At 45.0% G+C, this 17,634-nt stretch overlaps 1 long non-coding RNA gene across 1 annotated transcript; it reads right to left on the reverse strand.

Moving 5' to 3' along the window:
- Positions 1-6,504: 6,504 nt before the first annotated feature.
- Positions 6,505-15,514, reverse strand: LOC123383076. The gene is made up of 3 exons (XR_006592398.1): positions 15,154-15,514; positions 10,467-10,611; positions 6,505-7,024 (listed from the first exon to the last, which is right to left on the reverse strand). It is a non-coding gene; the product is annotated as an uncharacterized LOC123383076 (long non-coding RNA).
- Between the last annotated feature and the right edge of the window lie 2,120 nt (positions 15,515-17,634).

Raw genomic sequence — 17,634 nt, forward strand, 5'->3', positions numbered from 1 at the left:
TCACCACTTCAGCTCACAGTGGTTTTTCCCTTCTCATGGACCTTAATCTGTAATGCTCACTTGGCACTTTGAAATGGCATTTTGTGGTATGACTGTCTTCCCGTTTAGACTGAAGGACTCTTGACAACACGGACTCTGTCTCATTTACCCATTCTTCCCTCCACCACAGATCCTAGCACGTATTTATATACAATAATGTATTTGCTGCTAATGATAGTTGCAGCTTCAAATAAACTGTATTGTTCAGAACTCTTTTTGCAGTGACAGAAACCCAACTCAATGTAGCTTGAGCAAAAACAAATTAACTGGCTCACACAGCCAGATTTCAGGAAGGGCATGGGCGGCTTGGGCCTGAAGGATGACTATTACCAGGGACTGGATGGGTAGGACTCACTGTTTCTCTTTCTCTACTACTGCACACAGTCTTTTCCACGTGACAGAGACACAGCTTCCTCCCCGACGTCTTGCTGCCTGATTCTGATTCAAGAGTTCTGGGAAAGGCCTCTGATTGGTCTGGCTTGGTCTATACCCACACCCACAGCCAGGGAGTGTGATGGAACTCCTGTTGGACCAAATGTTAGCGATGGGGACAGGAAAGTTGTCCCTCAAAATGGGCCAACTACCATCAGAAGGAAAAAGAAGAGCTGAACATATAAACCATGAAACGTCCACTATATGTGTCAATAATACGTTCACTCCGTGAGCCACTTGAGACCATAGATTATAAACTTTTGTTAAGTCAAAGGGAACTGACATTGAATTTATCTTCCATGTGCTAGGCCCTGTGCCAGGCATAAAGCAGTAAATAAAAAGACAAAAAACCCTGTCTTCATCAAAGTGGGACATGAGAGACAATAAATACATAAATACATAAATACATAAATAAATAAACAAATAAATAAGAAATTAGATGGTATGATAATGTTGATAGGTGCTATGGAGAAAGACAAAATAGGAAGTAAAGAAACAGAACGGCAGGGTAGATAGAGGAGTTTTCAGTTTTTAACAGAATAGTCAGGGAAATTTGAGCAAAGACCTGAAGGATATGGCAGAGCCAGCCATGCAGACAGCTGAGGAAAAAAGATCCAGACAGAGGAAGCAACAAGTGCAAAGGCCCTGAGGTGGAAACAAGAGATCCAGTTTGTCTGCAGAGGAGCATGAGAGTGGGGGAAACAGTAGGAGAAGACATCAAAGAGGTAATAAGGGGCCACATCACACGGGGCCTGTGTGTTAGAGTAAGGACTGGGACATATTCTGAGATGACACACTACTGAACTAAGGAGTGACATGATTTGACATGATCTGATATTCTGCATGACCTCCACTTCCCCCACAGCATTGATTTTTAGAACTGCAGGTTAATGCATGCCCTTGGCGTACCCTCAGGGTTGATGTCAGAAATAGCCAAAATTGGAACACCTCTGCACTTTCAGTAAAACTGTTTTTGGTTACTTACCATTTCTTTTGCTCTCTCTTCACTCTTGATGTTCTGAGTTCCCATCTGGTATCACTTTTCATCCGCTTGGAGAACTTCCTTAGCAATTCTCTTTGAGCAAGTCCATTGGCAACCAATTCTTTTAGTTTTGCTTACTCTGAGAATGTCTTTATTTCACTTTCATTCCTGAAACATATTTTCACTAGATATAGAAATTCTGGGATGACACTTCTTTTCTTTCGGCACTCCAAAAATGTCATGCCACCTCCTTCTGGCCTGCACGATTTCTGATAAGAAGTCTTCAGTCATTTGAACTGTAGTTCTACTGAAAGCACTGTGTTGTCTTCCTCTGAATTTGAGACTTTCTCTCCTCTTTAGTTTTTAGTAGTTTGATCATGGAGTGGCTGAGCATAGATTTCTCTGGGTTTGTCCTGTTTCGGGGTCACTCAGCTTCTTGAATATATAGGTGTACGTCTTTCACCAAATTTTGGAAGTTTTCAGACATTTTTTTTAATGTTCTTATTTCTTTATTTTGAGAGAGGGAAAGGGAGAGTGAGCACAAGCTGGGGATGGGCAGAAAGAGAGGGAGAGATAATCCCAAGCAGGCTCCACGCTGTGGGTGCAGAGCTTGATGTGGGGGCTCCATCTCACAAACTGTGAGCTGAAATCAAGAGTTGGATGCTTAACTGACTGAGCCACCTGGCACCCCTTTTTAGGAATTTTTTCAGCACTGCACTATTTCCCCTCTCCTTCTGGGACTTGCATGACATAAGTATTAGACTTTTTGCTATTGTCTGACAGATTCCTGATCTCTGTTCACTTTTCCAACATTTTTTATTTCTGTTGTTCAGATTACATAATTTCTATTAATCTATCTTTTAAGTTCACTCGCTCTTTCCTCTATCACCCTCATTCTGCTGTTGAGCTCATCCGGTGAGTTTTTATTTCAGTTAATATTATATTATGCAGTTTTAAAATTTCCATTTGGTTCTTCTTCATATCTTCTATTTCCCTGCGGAGGCCTTCTACTTTTCCATTCCTGGCAAGAGAAATTGCCCCTCTACTTTAAAAGTTTAACATAATGCCAGCTGACAAAAGAAAAAAATATTTATATCCCATATCCATTATCACAGAGGAGGAAAAAAGTGAATCTGGAGCTGAGAGGCAAGAAACTGATAAGCTAGCAAAGGCGTGTTTAGCAGGCATGTTTTCTGGTTTCCTATAGTCCATGAATCATCACAGCCCCTATGTCAACAATAACTTTGTGTAAATTACATGTTCACCATCAGCTTTCTTCAGAAATGCAAAGTCAGTGCTTAATTATTCATTTTTGAATGAATATTGAACCTTCATTTGAACCTTCAATGTTTAGGCTGATACTAATACTTTTTAATTAAAAATTATGACTAAATAATAAAATAAATATTATTGTAGTAAGAACAAAAGAGTGAGGGAGAGAAAGGGAAAGGGAGAGAGAGACAGAGAATTTGTCCTTACTTTTGGATCAGTTTTATAATAACTGCTCTAAAGTCTTTGTTAGTAATTCCAACATCTGTGCCATCTAAACATTGACCTCTATGGGTTGTCTTTTACTATACAAATTGACATTTGTCTGGTTCTTTATGTGCCAAAGAACTCTTAACTGTATCCTGGACATTTTGATAATTATGTTATGAGACTTTGGGTCTTGTTTAAATCCTATGAGGAATGTTGCTATTTTTGTCATAGGAGGTGATGAACCTGATTAACTCAGGCCTTAAGTTCCAACCTGTCTTCATGTAGGCTGCGACTACAATGTCAGTTCAGTTGTCAAATTCTTTGTAGTGTTGTCAGACCTATCCATATATAAGTACCCTCTACCTGCTAGTCTGGGATGCAGGCAGTGGTCTGGTCTGCGGGTTGGGATCAGATCCACACATGTGAAGCTTAGCATGAGCCCTTCAGGTCACAAACACCTTTATGTGGTCACTTTCTCTACTATCTTTCTGGTACTTTCCAATTCTCTGAGGTTCCCGTTTTCAGTTCCCTGGTCAGAAATCTGGGGCTTTGCTTACGCCACCTTGTTGTGTACCTCCCACATAGACACTCATCTTTAAGTCTAAGCTGTGAGGGGATCGGAGGGGAAAAGTGGTAAAGTCATCGGCAGTTTGATGGTTCATCAAATTCTGGTCTTTTTCCCCAGTTTGCCTACTACCATTTGCTTTTGACTCCTCAAATAGTGTCCCATGAATTCTCTCCAGATTTTATAACCGCATTTCCCTGGGGGAGATAAGGTGGCATGTGTTTACTCCGTCTTACCTGGAGCCTGAACACAATACACTCATTTAGAAGATGTTCTGCCATATGTTCCTTGATGTGTCTTATACAAAGACTCATCTCAGAACTCAAGCTCAGAAAAAAGCAAGTGATAAATTTATGTAGATTTCTTTTCTTCCACTGTTAATTCCTTTCTTTTACCCTGGTTACTGAAGAGCTCAGAAAAAAATTATTTGGCTCATGCAATTGAACTGCAATGTCTGGAACACAGGAGGTGCTTAGTAAACATTAGTGATCTCTATATTTATCTGTCTATCCTGTTATCCTTCAAGAGCTCAATTTTATGCTCATTTGAAGAAACCTTTCTTGGTGTGGTTTTCGGATACAATTTTCCTTATTCCCGTTCCTTTTATCACTTGGCTTTTCTCGTGGTTCTGTGATGGTAGTTTGGGGACCTATTTTCACCATATTAATCTCGGGAACTGTCTCAATCCCGTTTGAAAAGAGTCAAGCCGTAAATGAACAAATACAAGAAAAAAATGTATTGATAGAATGTCTCATATTTCTAAAGCTGCTTTCACACCTGTTTCCATATTTAACCCTAAAAAATATCCCAGATGACTGAAAGAGAAAAGGTAGCATGAGCCTCTTCTACGGAAGATGAAGCTGGCACCCAGCCAAAACAGGCCATCTTGAAGATTCTTCGGGTACCCCTCCCCCTCAGCAGCGATGAACCATTTTTGTCTTCTGTTGAATGTTGCACCAAGGCTACAAGCCATTTGGAAACCATTCTAGAGAGTTCTGGGTGTTCTGTGGGACCCCACACTCTAAGAACCCCAAGCTTAAGACCACCCCCACCAAGTCTTCTTTTCTCAGACTGCCTTGTGATTGGTTTAATTATCCCCCTGGGATCCAGGGACCCCTAGAGATGCTAAGGTTTGATGTCTCTTGAAGGGGCACAATAAAATTTCTACCCCTTCCTATCTTAGACTAGGAACTCATCCCTGAACAGAGTAGGCCTGTGTACTCAGTGGGTTCTCCACTCCTATTCCTGTCCATGAAACTAAGTATCTCCTCCTGGGTTGGCACTGAGAGGTGAGACAAAGAATTGTCCTGCAGGCATATGCGAAGGATGACTGTCACAACTCTTTCCTATTATTACTCTACATCCTGAAACCTCCCTTTTTAATTCAAAAGGAGGGGCAGAATGTGGCCTTGATCACAGAAAAGCCAGTCTGAACCCAGCATGTAGATTAGCCTCTCTCATTCCTTCTCTCCCTCCCTTAATCACACTGAGGGGGCACAGATTGCAGCCACCTTCCTCTGAGGTGTCCACCCAAGAGTTACTTGCTGCCTTTGGCTTTCCTAGGGAAGTGATATCAGCAAGCAGGAGGCCAAAAAAGAGAGAGCTACTCAGGAGACTTCTTGAACAGTCCCTTCCCCCAGTTCTTGGTAAGCTTTAGCAGCCAGAGCCAGACCCCTGTCACACTCCTTGGGCTGAGTTTGAACTTAGGTTGTGCCTACTACCATGGTATCAACATGTGTGAACATGGTCAAAGTCAAAAGATCAACAGTGGGAGCAGGGGTTATTCTGAGTGAGTCTGGGCTTACATAATACAGCAGCTGGGCTGAGAACATATTCATATATTCTCTAGCCCAAACCCCACGGACTCCCACCTTACTTCTAAGGGGAGGATGTTAGGTGTTACCAATATGGCAGCAGCCTTTTATTCCTCCCTGTACCCACAGCCCTTGTGATGTAACCTTGTAGCTCTCCCATCAAGAGGTGGAGTCTATTTCCCATTTTCTTGATTCTGGGCTGATCCTGTAACTTTCTTTGGCCAACAGAATCTACTGGAAGAGACATTTTCCAGTTCTGAGTCTAGGCTTTAAGATGTCTTCCACACTTCTTTCCCTTCCCCTGGGACTCCTCCTCATCCATGTGAGCTAGCCCATCGGAGAATAAGAGGCCATGTGAACCAGAGTTAGTCAGCCCAGTTATTCCAACCGAGACCCCAGACATGTGGAAGAGTCCAGTCAAGATCAGCAAAGTTGATGCACAGACACAAGAGGAAGCCCAGCTAAGACCAGAGGAGTTGTCCATTTAATTCCAGCCTAAACTTTCAACCTATAGAATCAGAAGCTAAAAAACAAAACAAAACAAAACAAAACAGTTGTTGTTCTATAGGCCACTGTATTTGGAGGTAGTTTATTGTATAGCTCTAGCTAACCAATGCAGAGGCTGAGCACTAAAAGAGCTATTTCTTTACCACTTCTTAAAATATTGGGAGCACAAGGTTTTCATAATACCAGTCAGCCAATAGACCGAGACAGAAAGTATGTGTATAGTGGTTGGTAGCAGTGAGGGTTGTGTCTTTGAGGACGTTGATATAGTTTTAGCATTTAGCAGTGACAGGAGTAGCCAGAGCAGGAAGAAAATGAACTGAACAGAAGCCCACAGGATCAGCTGGAGAAGCACCCTTAAAACTATATCCAGGGGCTCCCAGAAATCTTTAGGAGACATGTAAAGGGGCTGGAGGACTTACAGAGTGGATGTAGTTAAAGACAGGGAGACCACATAATTTGCATATAATGGATGAGGATACACTTGTTGAACTTTTTTTTTAACCTCAAATAAAAACTTGAACTTCCCAAAAGACATTAGAAATAGGAAGTTTTCATAAACTTCTTAGGCATGAGTTCTTCCAAAAGTCACTAATCATGGCTACTTTATTCTTCCTCAAAGGATTCTATATTTTTCTCTACATTGCTAATTCTTTGGGGATAGTTAAAAACAAAATACGAGGAATGGGTGCAAAGGCTGGCAGCATTTATCACATATTCTTTGTAAAAATGAATGAAATAAAGTGCTCATGAACGCATGTTAAGATACTGTGGCACAAAAGTCTGATGCTTACTCCTATTTGGTTCTCTTCTCCTCCCAGGCAAGTGTGAGGATTTCACATCTCTGCTCCTCTGGCAGTCAGGAGAGCCTCCATGACCAGGTCTGGCCAATGGGTAGTGAACAGTCGTGATCTTGTCATTTCCGAACTGAAGCATTTGATTGTTGGTCTCAGATCCTCCATCATCCTCGCCTGCCATACTGACCGAGGAGGCCACACGTTCCAGTGGAAAGCATAAGGGTGGTGGCATCTCTGTCCACCTGGATCACTGGGTCGCCCCACAGGAAGGCACCTGTCCTAGAAGCCACTCAGTCCTGCAGTGGGTATTGCACGAACGTGAATCAACCTTGGTTGTGTCAAGCCATGAAGTCTTGGTGTTGCCTGCTCCCAAAGCACTCCTTGGCCTAGTCCGACGAATAGTATTGGAAAGCTGAAATTTAAAAAATCTGATTAAAAGAAAAAACTATCAATGCTGCAAATAAATTACAAAAGTGAGGAAGAAAAATTTGTGCTGTTGTCAAATGCAGATTATACATGGTTTAATTTTTGGCAGGCAAGGTCTAGTGTGCCGAGGAGCATCCAAGAAACTTTATGAGCATGAACATGATAATGGGAATTTTATCCATTTGGCAGAAGTCAGAGCAAAAATTTGATAATATTATGGCAGAGCATTTATGCATAATATAAATATTTACACAAAATAATATTGCACCTATTTAGGGGATGAAATACAAAACTAAATAATTAAAATTGTAGCAGATGCGATGAATAAAACCGGTCTGAATAAGGTAAGAAGAGCTAAATATTATTCATTATTTTGGCTACAAACTTTGATGTTGTATTTGAGACACAACCCCTGATGAATATACTATAGATTGCAATTTTTGTTAGACTGTGGATTCCCAAAATGCAAATATTTCTATATGTAAACACGGTTTGGGATTTTTTTTCCCAGTAGATGACACAACTGGAAAAGGATTATAAGCAGTGTTGGTAGAGGAACTACAAAAACAATCAAGAATAAGATAATTTGAGGGGCCATGGCTATCACAATACTGCAGATACTCATGGAAAACATGACAGATTGAAATAGATGATTCAAAAAAAAAATGATTCTATGGAATTTTCTGTTCCTTGACTGGATATTTTCATCTCGGTAGTGAATGGTGCAGCAAAAATCTCTCCTGACACCACTGAATTTTATTTATACCATCCATGATCTATACAACTGCCTTTTGGCTTCAATACACAATGTTTCCTTGAAGCCGAAAGGCAGTTAGTTGTATAGGTTTGTGTATTAAAAACACATTTACCAAACTTAAATTTGAAACATTGTCAAATGCATGATGGGAAAGTTGAGTTTATGCCATTATGGCACTAAAAACTCAATTAGATACTCTAGGCTCTTCTTTTTTAGAAAATGGTGTATTAATGAAGACAAAGATTGTAGAATTCAAGCCAAAGGTAGGCTTTCAAAAACATCCGCTACTAAATTTATTTGCTCAGGGATAATTTGGCAAGATGTTTTAAGTAAAATTAGTGCTATATCCAAAATAACACAGGAGCTGAAATTCAACATATTGCCCTAAGAAGCGTCCAGAGAGGGTTGTGTGTCTGCAGAGGCTTGTTGTGTGGACTAGGGGTTGGGGTGAAAGCACGCGAGCTTCCTCCTGCTGGAGTCTGGACTCGGTGAGAAGGTGTTGTCAAATCATCCTCTGAGAGGAGGCAAGCCTGCCCTGCAGGGTGGGAGGCCAGAGATCGACCAGGAGGGATTCCTGGGGAAGGGCCTTTGCCATTGACATCGTGGAATTTTTATGTCTGCCAGCCTGTGGTCAATGATCTTTTCTGCAGTTGAGGTCCCTGTTCAAAGCAAGAAGCTCAGCCTGTCCACCCCAGCCTGGGAGGCAGTGACCAGGCAGCAAGAGAGAATGGGGGATGTGGTGAGAACAGCCGGCAGAGGTGAAAAGCCACCATGGGTCCTAAGTACAGAGCTTTCACTGGTGTGCAATTCTGACGACAGCTGAGACAACTTCGTATACCACCATACAAGGTGGCTGAGTATGTTTGACTCAGCCATCTCATTCCGGGTCCATAGATTTTTTTTTTTTTCGAGTAATTACTATGTGCTAGGCCCCATTCTAAATTCTTTGTATGTATTAATTTAATCCTCACAGTCACTGTATCAGTGTGCCCATTTTATAGATTAGAAAACTGAGGCCCAGAGAGGTTATATTACTTGCCCGAGGTCAAATTAAATGGCAGCCAGGACCTTAACCCAAGTGGTGTGGCTCCAGTGAGGCTCTACACTGTTAATCAGGGTATTATAGGATTTCAGTGTACAATTTCAGTGGTACCCTTATAACCAAAAGGCCCACCATAGTGGTCTGAGTTTTCAGCCCTAAAAAAGGAAAACAAAAAACAAAAAACAAAAAAAAACAAAACAACCATATTTCTTCCCCAAGAGATAAATCCAAACCTGCTGCCAGGTTGAAACTGCTTCAGCCCATCAGGGTTTCAGCAATGTTGACATCCACCCTCAGAATCTGCCACTTCAGCAGGGTCACACCCTCTTCCTAATGACAGCTGCTTCTGCTCATCTGCCTCCCCACACAGACTGTAGACTTTTCCGTCTTTTAAGGTAGGTTCAGAGGCTGTCAATGCCCCACCATGGGCAGGAAAGCCTGCCGCGGCCTCCCAGCAGAGGGAAAACGGAACCGAATACCTAGAAACTAGGCAGGACTCGGCTTTACATTTTCATCCTTTAAAGCCATGGGGGATCTGTCTTCCTAGAGCCTGAGTCCCTATAGCAGCTGCTTGGGAAGGAAAATTACCCTTCTATCCCAACCGAAGCCTGGCTTCATCTTAAGGCCTGACTTCCAAAGACAAAAGACATCAAAGTTAGGGTGACCAACTTGTCCCAGTTTGCCCAGAACTTTCCTTGTACTGAAAGTCCCACATCCTGGAAATCCCCTCGGTCCCCAGCAAACCCAACAGTTGGTACCCTGATCAAAGTAGAAATTAAGGAAACTCTTACCATTGTAGCCTCAAGCCTAGAAGGCCCAGACCCCACATTTCTCCTGATCCATGGAAGCCAGGATCTCCCCAAACTGTCACAATCAGGCTATAGATCAGTCCTCACTGCTCTCCATACAAAGGGATATGACATCCCCTTGGAGCATGGAGAAAAAAGCATTAAGGACACAGGCCCCAAATTCCGTCCACATGTTCCCATCTCCCCGGAGGCTTAAAAAAATTGGACACCAGGAGATGGAGATGCTTGATGGCTGGAGTCACTCCCAGCCTCGGGCAAATTTTCCAGACTTTTACATCTTTGGATGCGATGGCAGTATTCCCCCTTCTTTCCAGATCCACATGGCTCGGGGTCAGAGGCATGGGGAATTGGTCAACATGGCTTTCTCTATGATAAAGGGAGCACAGAGTTAAATCCTGTGAGTTAACATACAGGTGACAAAACATCTGGCATGACTGGGCCAGGACTGACAAGAAGCCATGACCACTTCCAAGACGCTTGCCGTCCCTAGTGGATTCCCCAGAGAGGTCTTAGTCCTCAGCCCGGCTACAGATATTCACTGTATATAATCCAGACCCCATCTAATGATATAAGTAAATAAACTCTGGACATTCAGAGAAAACAAATCACCAGTCCATCAAAATCCTTGGGGTAAATTAGTTCAGCAGACTGGACTAGAGACTTACTCTGTGACTCACCCTCACCCAGAGTAAATAAGGGAAGATTAAGCACAACTTGATTGAATCATGCTGAAGCTTGGCATCGCTCAACAAACAGATCAGCCTGAAATCTCACATTAGGAACACATAATCTCATAAAATTTATGACTGTTATTGCTCACCACATATGTTTCTGGGTTACTATGTGCTGGGCCGAGCAAGCTGCATTGCTGGGGTCTTGAGGGGCCTGCCTGCTGATCCACGATGTATTTCAAGAAAGAAGACACGTTCCTGGTTGACACTCTTTGGCACGGTCTTCGGCATTGCCTGGCCACCGCAAGGAAGGAAATGGAGAGCGATATTGGCAGTGGGGAAGGAGGCTTGCACCATGCCTTAAGAGGGCCCTTTGCAAGCTCTTGTTGGGATGTTGGTGGGGATGTGGGCAAGAAAATCTACTTTCTCCTCTCTAGGCCTCAGTTTCCTCACTTGTAAAAGAAGGCCATAGAACTAGATGATCTCCAGGGTCTTTTCCACACTTGCTAAGGTCTGTGAAGAAGATCAAAGAGACAGCTTATTTGAAGAGGAATCAGAACCAGGGTGCCCGGGTGGCTCAGTCAGTTAAGTGTCGGACTTCAGCTCAGGTCATGATCTCACAGTTCGTGAGTTCAAGCCCCGCGTGGGGCTCTGTGCTGACAGCGTGGACCCTGCTTCAGATTCTGTGTCTCCATCTCTCTCTGCCCCTCCCCTGTTCACACTCTGTCTCTGTCTCTCTCAAAAATAAATAAACATTTTTAAAAAACTTTACAAAAAAACAGGAATCAGAATAAAAATGTCATCGACTGAGGTCAGCAGAGAATAGGGTACAGAAAGTGTGGGTGTGGCCTAGGAAGGTAGGGGTGGGTACAGGAGGGTACGGAAGGCTAGCCCTGAAAATATGGGAGGAACATTTAGATGGCCAACTGCTTTGAGAAGTATGTTGCTGCCCAACACTGAAACAATCTGGAGCTGTTTTCAGAACACCTTCTGCTGACCATTCATGTAGGCCTTCTTCTCCTCTGAGTGCAAATGCAACCTCAGAATCCTTTTCAACACAAAAGCCGATGCTCACCCATCAGATCTGAAGGTGAGAGAGAGCTGCTCTCCAACCCAAATGACCTTGAGGCTCCTCCAGGGCCAGGATCAGATATTCCAGGTCTGACTATGGGCGCTCAGAACACAGAGTCAGCAGGAAGCAGAGCAGGAGAGAGAGAATGATGTCCCTGCCATGAAGGGCCCCCACTTACAGGAGATGGTCACTGAGGTGGGAGTCTGGGGACACCAGCAACGAACAGAGGCAAACTCCATAAGCCCTTGATTCACCTGCGGGAGTCTAAAATGGAACAGGAGATCCTGGGCCTCCGAGGCCATGGCCCCCCACCCCAAGTGTCCCCACCAAGGGGGTGCATGTGTAGAAGCAGGTGCCTGTTGTGCTCACGTTGGTGTCCCTCAACTCCCTCCTCCACGTACCCACCACAGGCTCTGTCCCGAACATTTCATCTCAGTAATCTGTCATTCATCCATGAAATCCTGCTAATAGCCAAGATCTGACCCTCCTGACCCTCAGGCCCTCTCAGGATGTTCCTGTTCCATTTTCCAGCACACTAGCTCCATCCAGAAAGAGTTTTGAACAAGAGAGTAACATTTTTCTTTCTGGCTCGTTCATTTTCATGATGATTTTCACAGCCAATTCCAGCAAATCTGCTACACTCAAAGTCCCTATTCATCATCCATGTTCTTTTAAATAATCTCAGATTGGAGTGGAAGTCTACTTTGTTAATATTTGGTGAAAGAAAGAAAGAAAGAAAGAAAGAAAGAAAGAAAGAAAGAAAGTTTTATTTTTCCCTGATTGTAACTCAGATATCAGCTGGGGACTGCCATGCCCCCTTAAAATCTATCAAATGTCTTGTGGCAGATTGTGTTTTCCAAAAATGGCCACAACAATATTGTCTTTAAAAAAATTTTTTTAATGTTTATTTTTGAAGAAGAGAGAGACAGAGTGTGTGTGTGGCGGGGGGGGGGGGGTGCGGCAGAGAGAGAGGGAGACACAGAATCCGAAGCAGGCTCCAGGTTCTGAGCTGTCAGCACAGAGCCTGATGTGGGGCTTGAACCCACAAACCGCGAGATGATGACCTGAACTGAAGTCACTCAACCGACTGAGCCACCCAGACACCCCTCACAACAATATTTTCAATCCCACATGCTCACTCCAAAACCCTGTGATTCCTCCATCAAGAAATGGGGTCTGTGTCACCTCCCCTTGAGCCTGGGTGGGCCTTTTGAATGCTTTGACCGATAGAATGCAGTAGAAGTGACTGTGTGAGTCCCAAAGCTGGATCAGAAAGGCAGTACAGCTTCTACCTCATTCCCTCTTTCTCAGTACATGTGCCTTTGGAGCCACGAACGGCCACGTAAGAAGTCCAGGCCCGGTGAAGATGCCCAGCTGGAGACACCATGTGGAGACATCACATGGGGACAGAAAGAAATCCTTGAGGAGCTCCAGCTGCGCCGGCCCCAGCGGCGTGAGCCTATGTAGCCCAGGCGCCATACACACGAGTGCGGAAGACTGTGGCACGCCGCCATCTGCAATGCCATCTGAATACAACCACAGGGCGGACTCCAAGCAAGAACCACCTTGCTGAGCCCACTCAATCCCCAGAACTATGTGAGAGAATAATAAATGATTGTCAGTGCTTTAAGCCACCAAGTGTGGGATGGTTTGTTACGCAGCAACAGAGAACCAGGACAACTGGGTTCAAGCTTGAGCAAGTCTATGCTCCAGGGAGCTCAAGAGGCCTCCCAAGATTACTGCTGATTCTGGAGGAATCAAATGGGTTGTTCGCTGTGAGTCATGTGTCCTCGGATGCTGCCTCTGTCCTACCCCATGTTAACTCGTATGTGAAGTTGGGCCCCAATTTTAGTGCCCCCCAGTGAAAATTACTCACGCCAACCATCTGAGTGTGTGGAAAATTTAGATACGTGCTGCTGACCACATGGGCTTCTGTTAACTAGCTGCCTCTTTCCCCCCCATCCTCTTACGCTCTCCGTTGGGCTTCAGGTTGTTCTGGGAGCCCAAATCCTTCTCCTGCTATGAAGAGTAATACAGCTTCCCCCACGCTCCTAATCCAGAACTTTCACGTTCAAGTGCATCAAGAATCCAACCTTTACTGGAACCCATTGAGGTTATAGATGGGCAATTTTTCTTATGTGGACATGCATTATAAAGATATTCAAGGGACACACAGACAAATAAAAGAAAGTAAAAATGGCCCCTAAATCCCGTTGCCCAGAGATAATTACTATTCATGTCTTGATAAACCTCCTGTCAGTATAAGACAACTTCACACAAATAGAATCACACTCTCCTTCCTGTCCTGTTTTCCCCTAGGCATCATTAACGATATTAACAGTATTAACGATAGCTTTACCATTTATTCAGCACCTGGTATGTATTTAGCAGCTGCATAAATGTGACATCCACAACCCTGAGGTGCAGGCTCATTACCGCCATCTTCTTTTTCCTAAGGGATCTTGGTGAGAGGCAGAGCTGGGATGTGAGCCCAGGCCCACCTAACCCTAAAGCCTGTGTTCTTTCTGCTGAATCATAGGCTCCTGACTCCTTTTCCCAAGCCTGTAAAGGGACTATCGTGGCTCTGCATAACTCAAGCCAGACCTAGTGCCCGACCAATTCCTGTTGGAGTTCAGAGGATTCAGAGCTCCGTGGGGTCTGGCTCATTTACCTAATGGGGCTGAGTCTCTGAGAGGAGGAGAAGGTCTGTGCCCAGTGGGAGGGGCAGGGCAGAGCCACACAGGAGACCCTCTACCTCTGTGTCTGCTGGATCAAGAGGGCCCTGCTATCCTAAGTCCGGGGGTGGCCTCTACTGAGTTCAGCATGTGTCATCTGCTTCCCCCCGTCCAGAGTCGTGATGGCTGTATCTGTGCAGGGCCAGCTGGGTGAGGAGGACATGCCCGGGAGGCAGTTTGTGACTGTTCCTTCAGCCCTAGAAGAGACACTGCCAGGAGGGATTTGCTCTTCCCAGGGAAGGAACATGCAGCTCGTTCTCTGTAAACCTTCCCTGATGAGCACATTTTCCAAACAGAGCCCCAGGAGGCCAGCATCTGCTGTCTCCCCTCCAGAGGGACCCTGGGTGGGAGGCTGAAGGAGGAGACCTCACGCATGCATTGTAGCCCCAGAAAAGGAGGAAAGCCTCCAGGGAGGCCCTGACCTTTCTTTGACAGCTTTCATGGCCTTGAGCTAATTCCGAAGGAGAATTCAAAACTGAGTGATCAGCCTGTCCCCCAGCTGTTGCCACAGCTGCCGACACTTGGGGGAAGCCCAGGGCAGCCAAATGCTTCCCCAGCTCCACCCACACTCACAGTCTCCCCCCTCCCCCACCCCGCTTGAAGGTAGGCCCTGTCTGGCTGCAGTTCCCCCTTGACGCCAGGGGCCTTCAGACACTCACAGTTCAGGATAGGAGTTAGGAAGTCAGCCTTTGAATCTGTACGTTCTGGATCTGAATCCTGGATACCCGCTTATTGGCAACCCTGGACAATCTGCTTAAGTTCTCTGGTCGTGGGGTTCCCCATCACCTTAGATTGGTCTCCCCTGCAAAAGCAGACCCTGAGAGGATGATTCTAGTGCAAGTAGTTTAATTGGGAGACAGGAGGCCAGTGCCAGGAAGGAAAGGGAGGCAAGGAGAGATGTAATATTAAGCAAAACTGAAGCTTAATCCCCCGCTGGGCACTCTTGGAGACAGTGCAGAATAAAGACGTTTTAGAATCACCACCCCCATGGGGGCAAAGGAGCTGGGGTATTGATCTGCCAGTACCTACCAGTTATCGGTTGGCTGACAGCTGCCCCTGGGGAGAGGGTCAGGGCTGGTCAGGTGTCCCCCTGACCTGTTCCGTGCTCAGGCGAGCAGGCTCCGACAGACAGAGAAGCCTTCTGTCAGACTCACAGCATAGGCCAATGAGATTAAGGAGAAGTTTGTTACTAATGTCCCGTCCTCTTTCCTTCTTCCTGGCTGATATGCGGACACATGCTGGGAGGTACAACCATCTTCTTGAGGCCCTCAGGTAACAGCATGAGGAAGAGACAGAAACAATCACTCAGAAGCCAGCGCCGATGAACAGTGAACTGGGGCTTCCAGACAGCTTCCTGCAGGTTGTTTGTGAAAATGGCTCCAGCTGAGTCTTCTGTTACTTGCACCTGAATGTGGTTCCTCACTGAAACCAGGTGGGGGACCTCTGACCCCCGATGAGGTAAATAAGGCATGGCGTATATAGTTGTCCTGCCACAAATGAATGCAAACGCCTCCCGTGTAGCTGAAGTCCAGAATTCAGTGTAGAACTCCCCTTCCGTAAAAGAAGGGGTTGGACCACTGATAGCAAAGTTTGGTTCCAGCCCTGGAGTCCAGCATGGAAGAGGAGGCCACGCATGTGCACGTGTATGTGTGCGTGCATGCTGTGTGGTATGATTGCTGGCCCCTTAGCCTCCAGGCTGGTGGAAAGGTAAATTTTATGCCCTCACATATCAGCCCTGGTGGATGCAGGACCTCCAGACGGCAATCCCCGCAATCCCTTGGAGGTGGGAGGAGAACGGGGGGCAACCAACTACTCGCCTATGTCAGGCCCCACACACCCATCACCCACAGTGAGCCTGCAAGGCAAAGATGATCAAACCCCTTAACGGACTTTGAAGACAGGACTCGAAGAGACCTGAGCTCAGGACTGGCCGAGCCACTCACGCTGGGTTCTCTTCCTGCTTCCACAGTTTCTATCCTTGTGTCTGTGGGCAAGACACCTAACCATTAAGAACTTCACTGTACCATCTGGCAAAGAGGAGCAGTTTGGAGCTGGAGGTACATTTGATAAGTCCTACTCTGCTTACTCCTCCGTGTTAGAGTGAGGATGGAATTAAGTAACATTTGTGAATATTTTTTTAAATTGTCAAGTGCCTTGACAATTAAAGGATTATAATTATTTTCCACAACAATAATAATGAGCTAGATTTGATTCTGGCATAAAAATGCAAATAGCTGAAATTCAGTGATGTAGAACAGATCAATTTAGGGAAACCGATACTCCATCTGCATTTCACAGAGGTAGAAGAAATGCACCTCGCCGCAGCCATGGAAAGGACCAGAAGAAGAGAAGGGTCCATTAATTCAGTAAGTCTGCCCAATTCCTGTTGACTCAAAGGCACAACAATTTATTCATGAATAACTCTGCTGGGCTTAGGGGCAGATTCAATGATTAAAATATATTCTTAAAGCCTTTAAGAGAGTTTGAGCAATCATTTGTATTCTAAATAGGTCTCACTGACACAACCCTTTTCAAAAGTTAGATCACACACACACACACACACACACACACACACACACACACACACACATCTAGAGCCAGAGGCTGGCTGGCAATGCTTCTTCTGGTTTTATAAAGTTGACCGTGGGTTCCCTTTCTGCTGAAACAATAGTCTGGATAAATAAGCGCATGTAACCAGAGTTTAGGGATGTAATCAAATGAAACCCTCAATCAAGTTAATCTGATACTGCTTTGGCAATTTTTCCAGACCAGTCCCACATTCAGATTCTTTATCTTATTATCCAACTATGTCTCCCACTATATGACCCAATATTGAGTTTGAAAGAAAATGTCCCCTGGTCTGTGGTCTTCAACTTTTTTCTATAATGTTACCAGCTTTCTTTAAGCCTCATAATCAGTGACCTAGAATCCCTCCACTCGCCTTATCTTCTCTCTCAGGACCTCTCATCCCTAAATTGTCTATGAAGCCTCATGTTTTCATTCACTCACCTGAAGCTTTCTGGGAATCCACTGCTAATGGTGCCCCTGGGAAAATCCTATTTTGGGTGAGAGGGAGGCACCATCTCTTGGGGCATCTAGAATCACCATCCCGCAAGATGCAAGGGCAGTGCTGGGCTCCATGCACGTGAGAAAAACAGCGTCTCTCATGTTTTGTGAGTGAGCCCCAAAGCAGTTTGGTTTGTACCCAGACTGTCCTCAACTTCCTCATGAAAACAGCCCCTCTGGCTTACTTTCTAAGCCCCCTGTCTGCATGTTCTATGACACTCTGCCATTCCTTCCATCCAGTCTCTCCTTCTCCCTTCTGAAGGCAATGGCCACCCTTCCCGCCATGCTCTCCAGCCAACAAAGGCCCTGTGCATGTCATTTCATGTAAGCAGATGCTGGGAGTTTGACATATGGATCATCAGGTCAACCTATGGCAAACCTCCCAATCCCACTTTGGACTCAGTAATACCACCCTGCAATGTGAATTTTCTAATTCCAGATTTT

Source organism: Felis catus, chromosome F2, assembly GCF_018350175.1.
Source record: "Felis catus isolate Fca126 chromosome F2, F.catus_Fca126_mat1.0, whole genome shotgun sequence".
Classification (NCBI taxonomy): Eukaryota; Metazoa; Chordata; class Mammalia; order Carnivora; family Felidae; genus Felis; species Felis catus.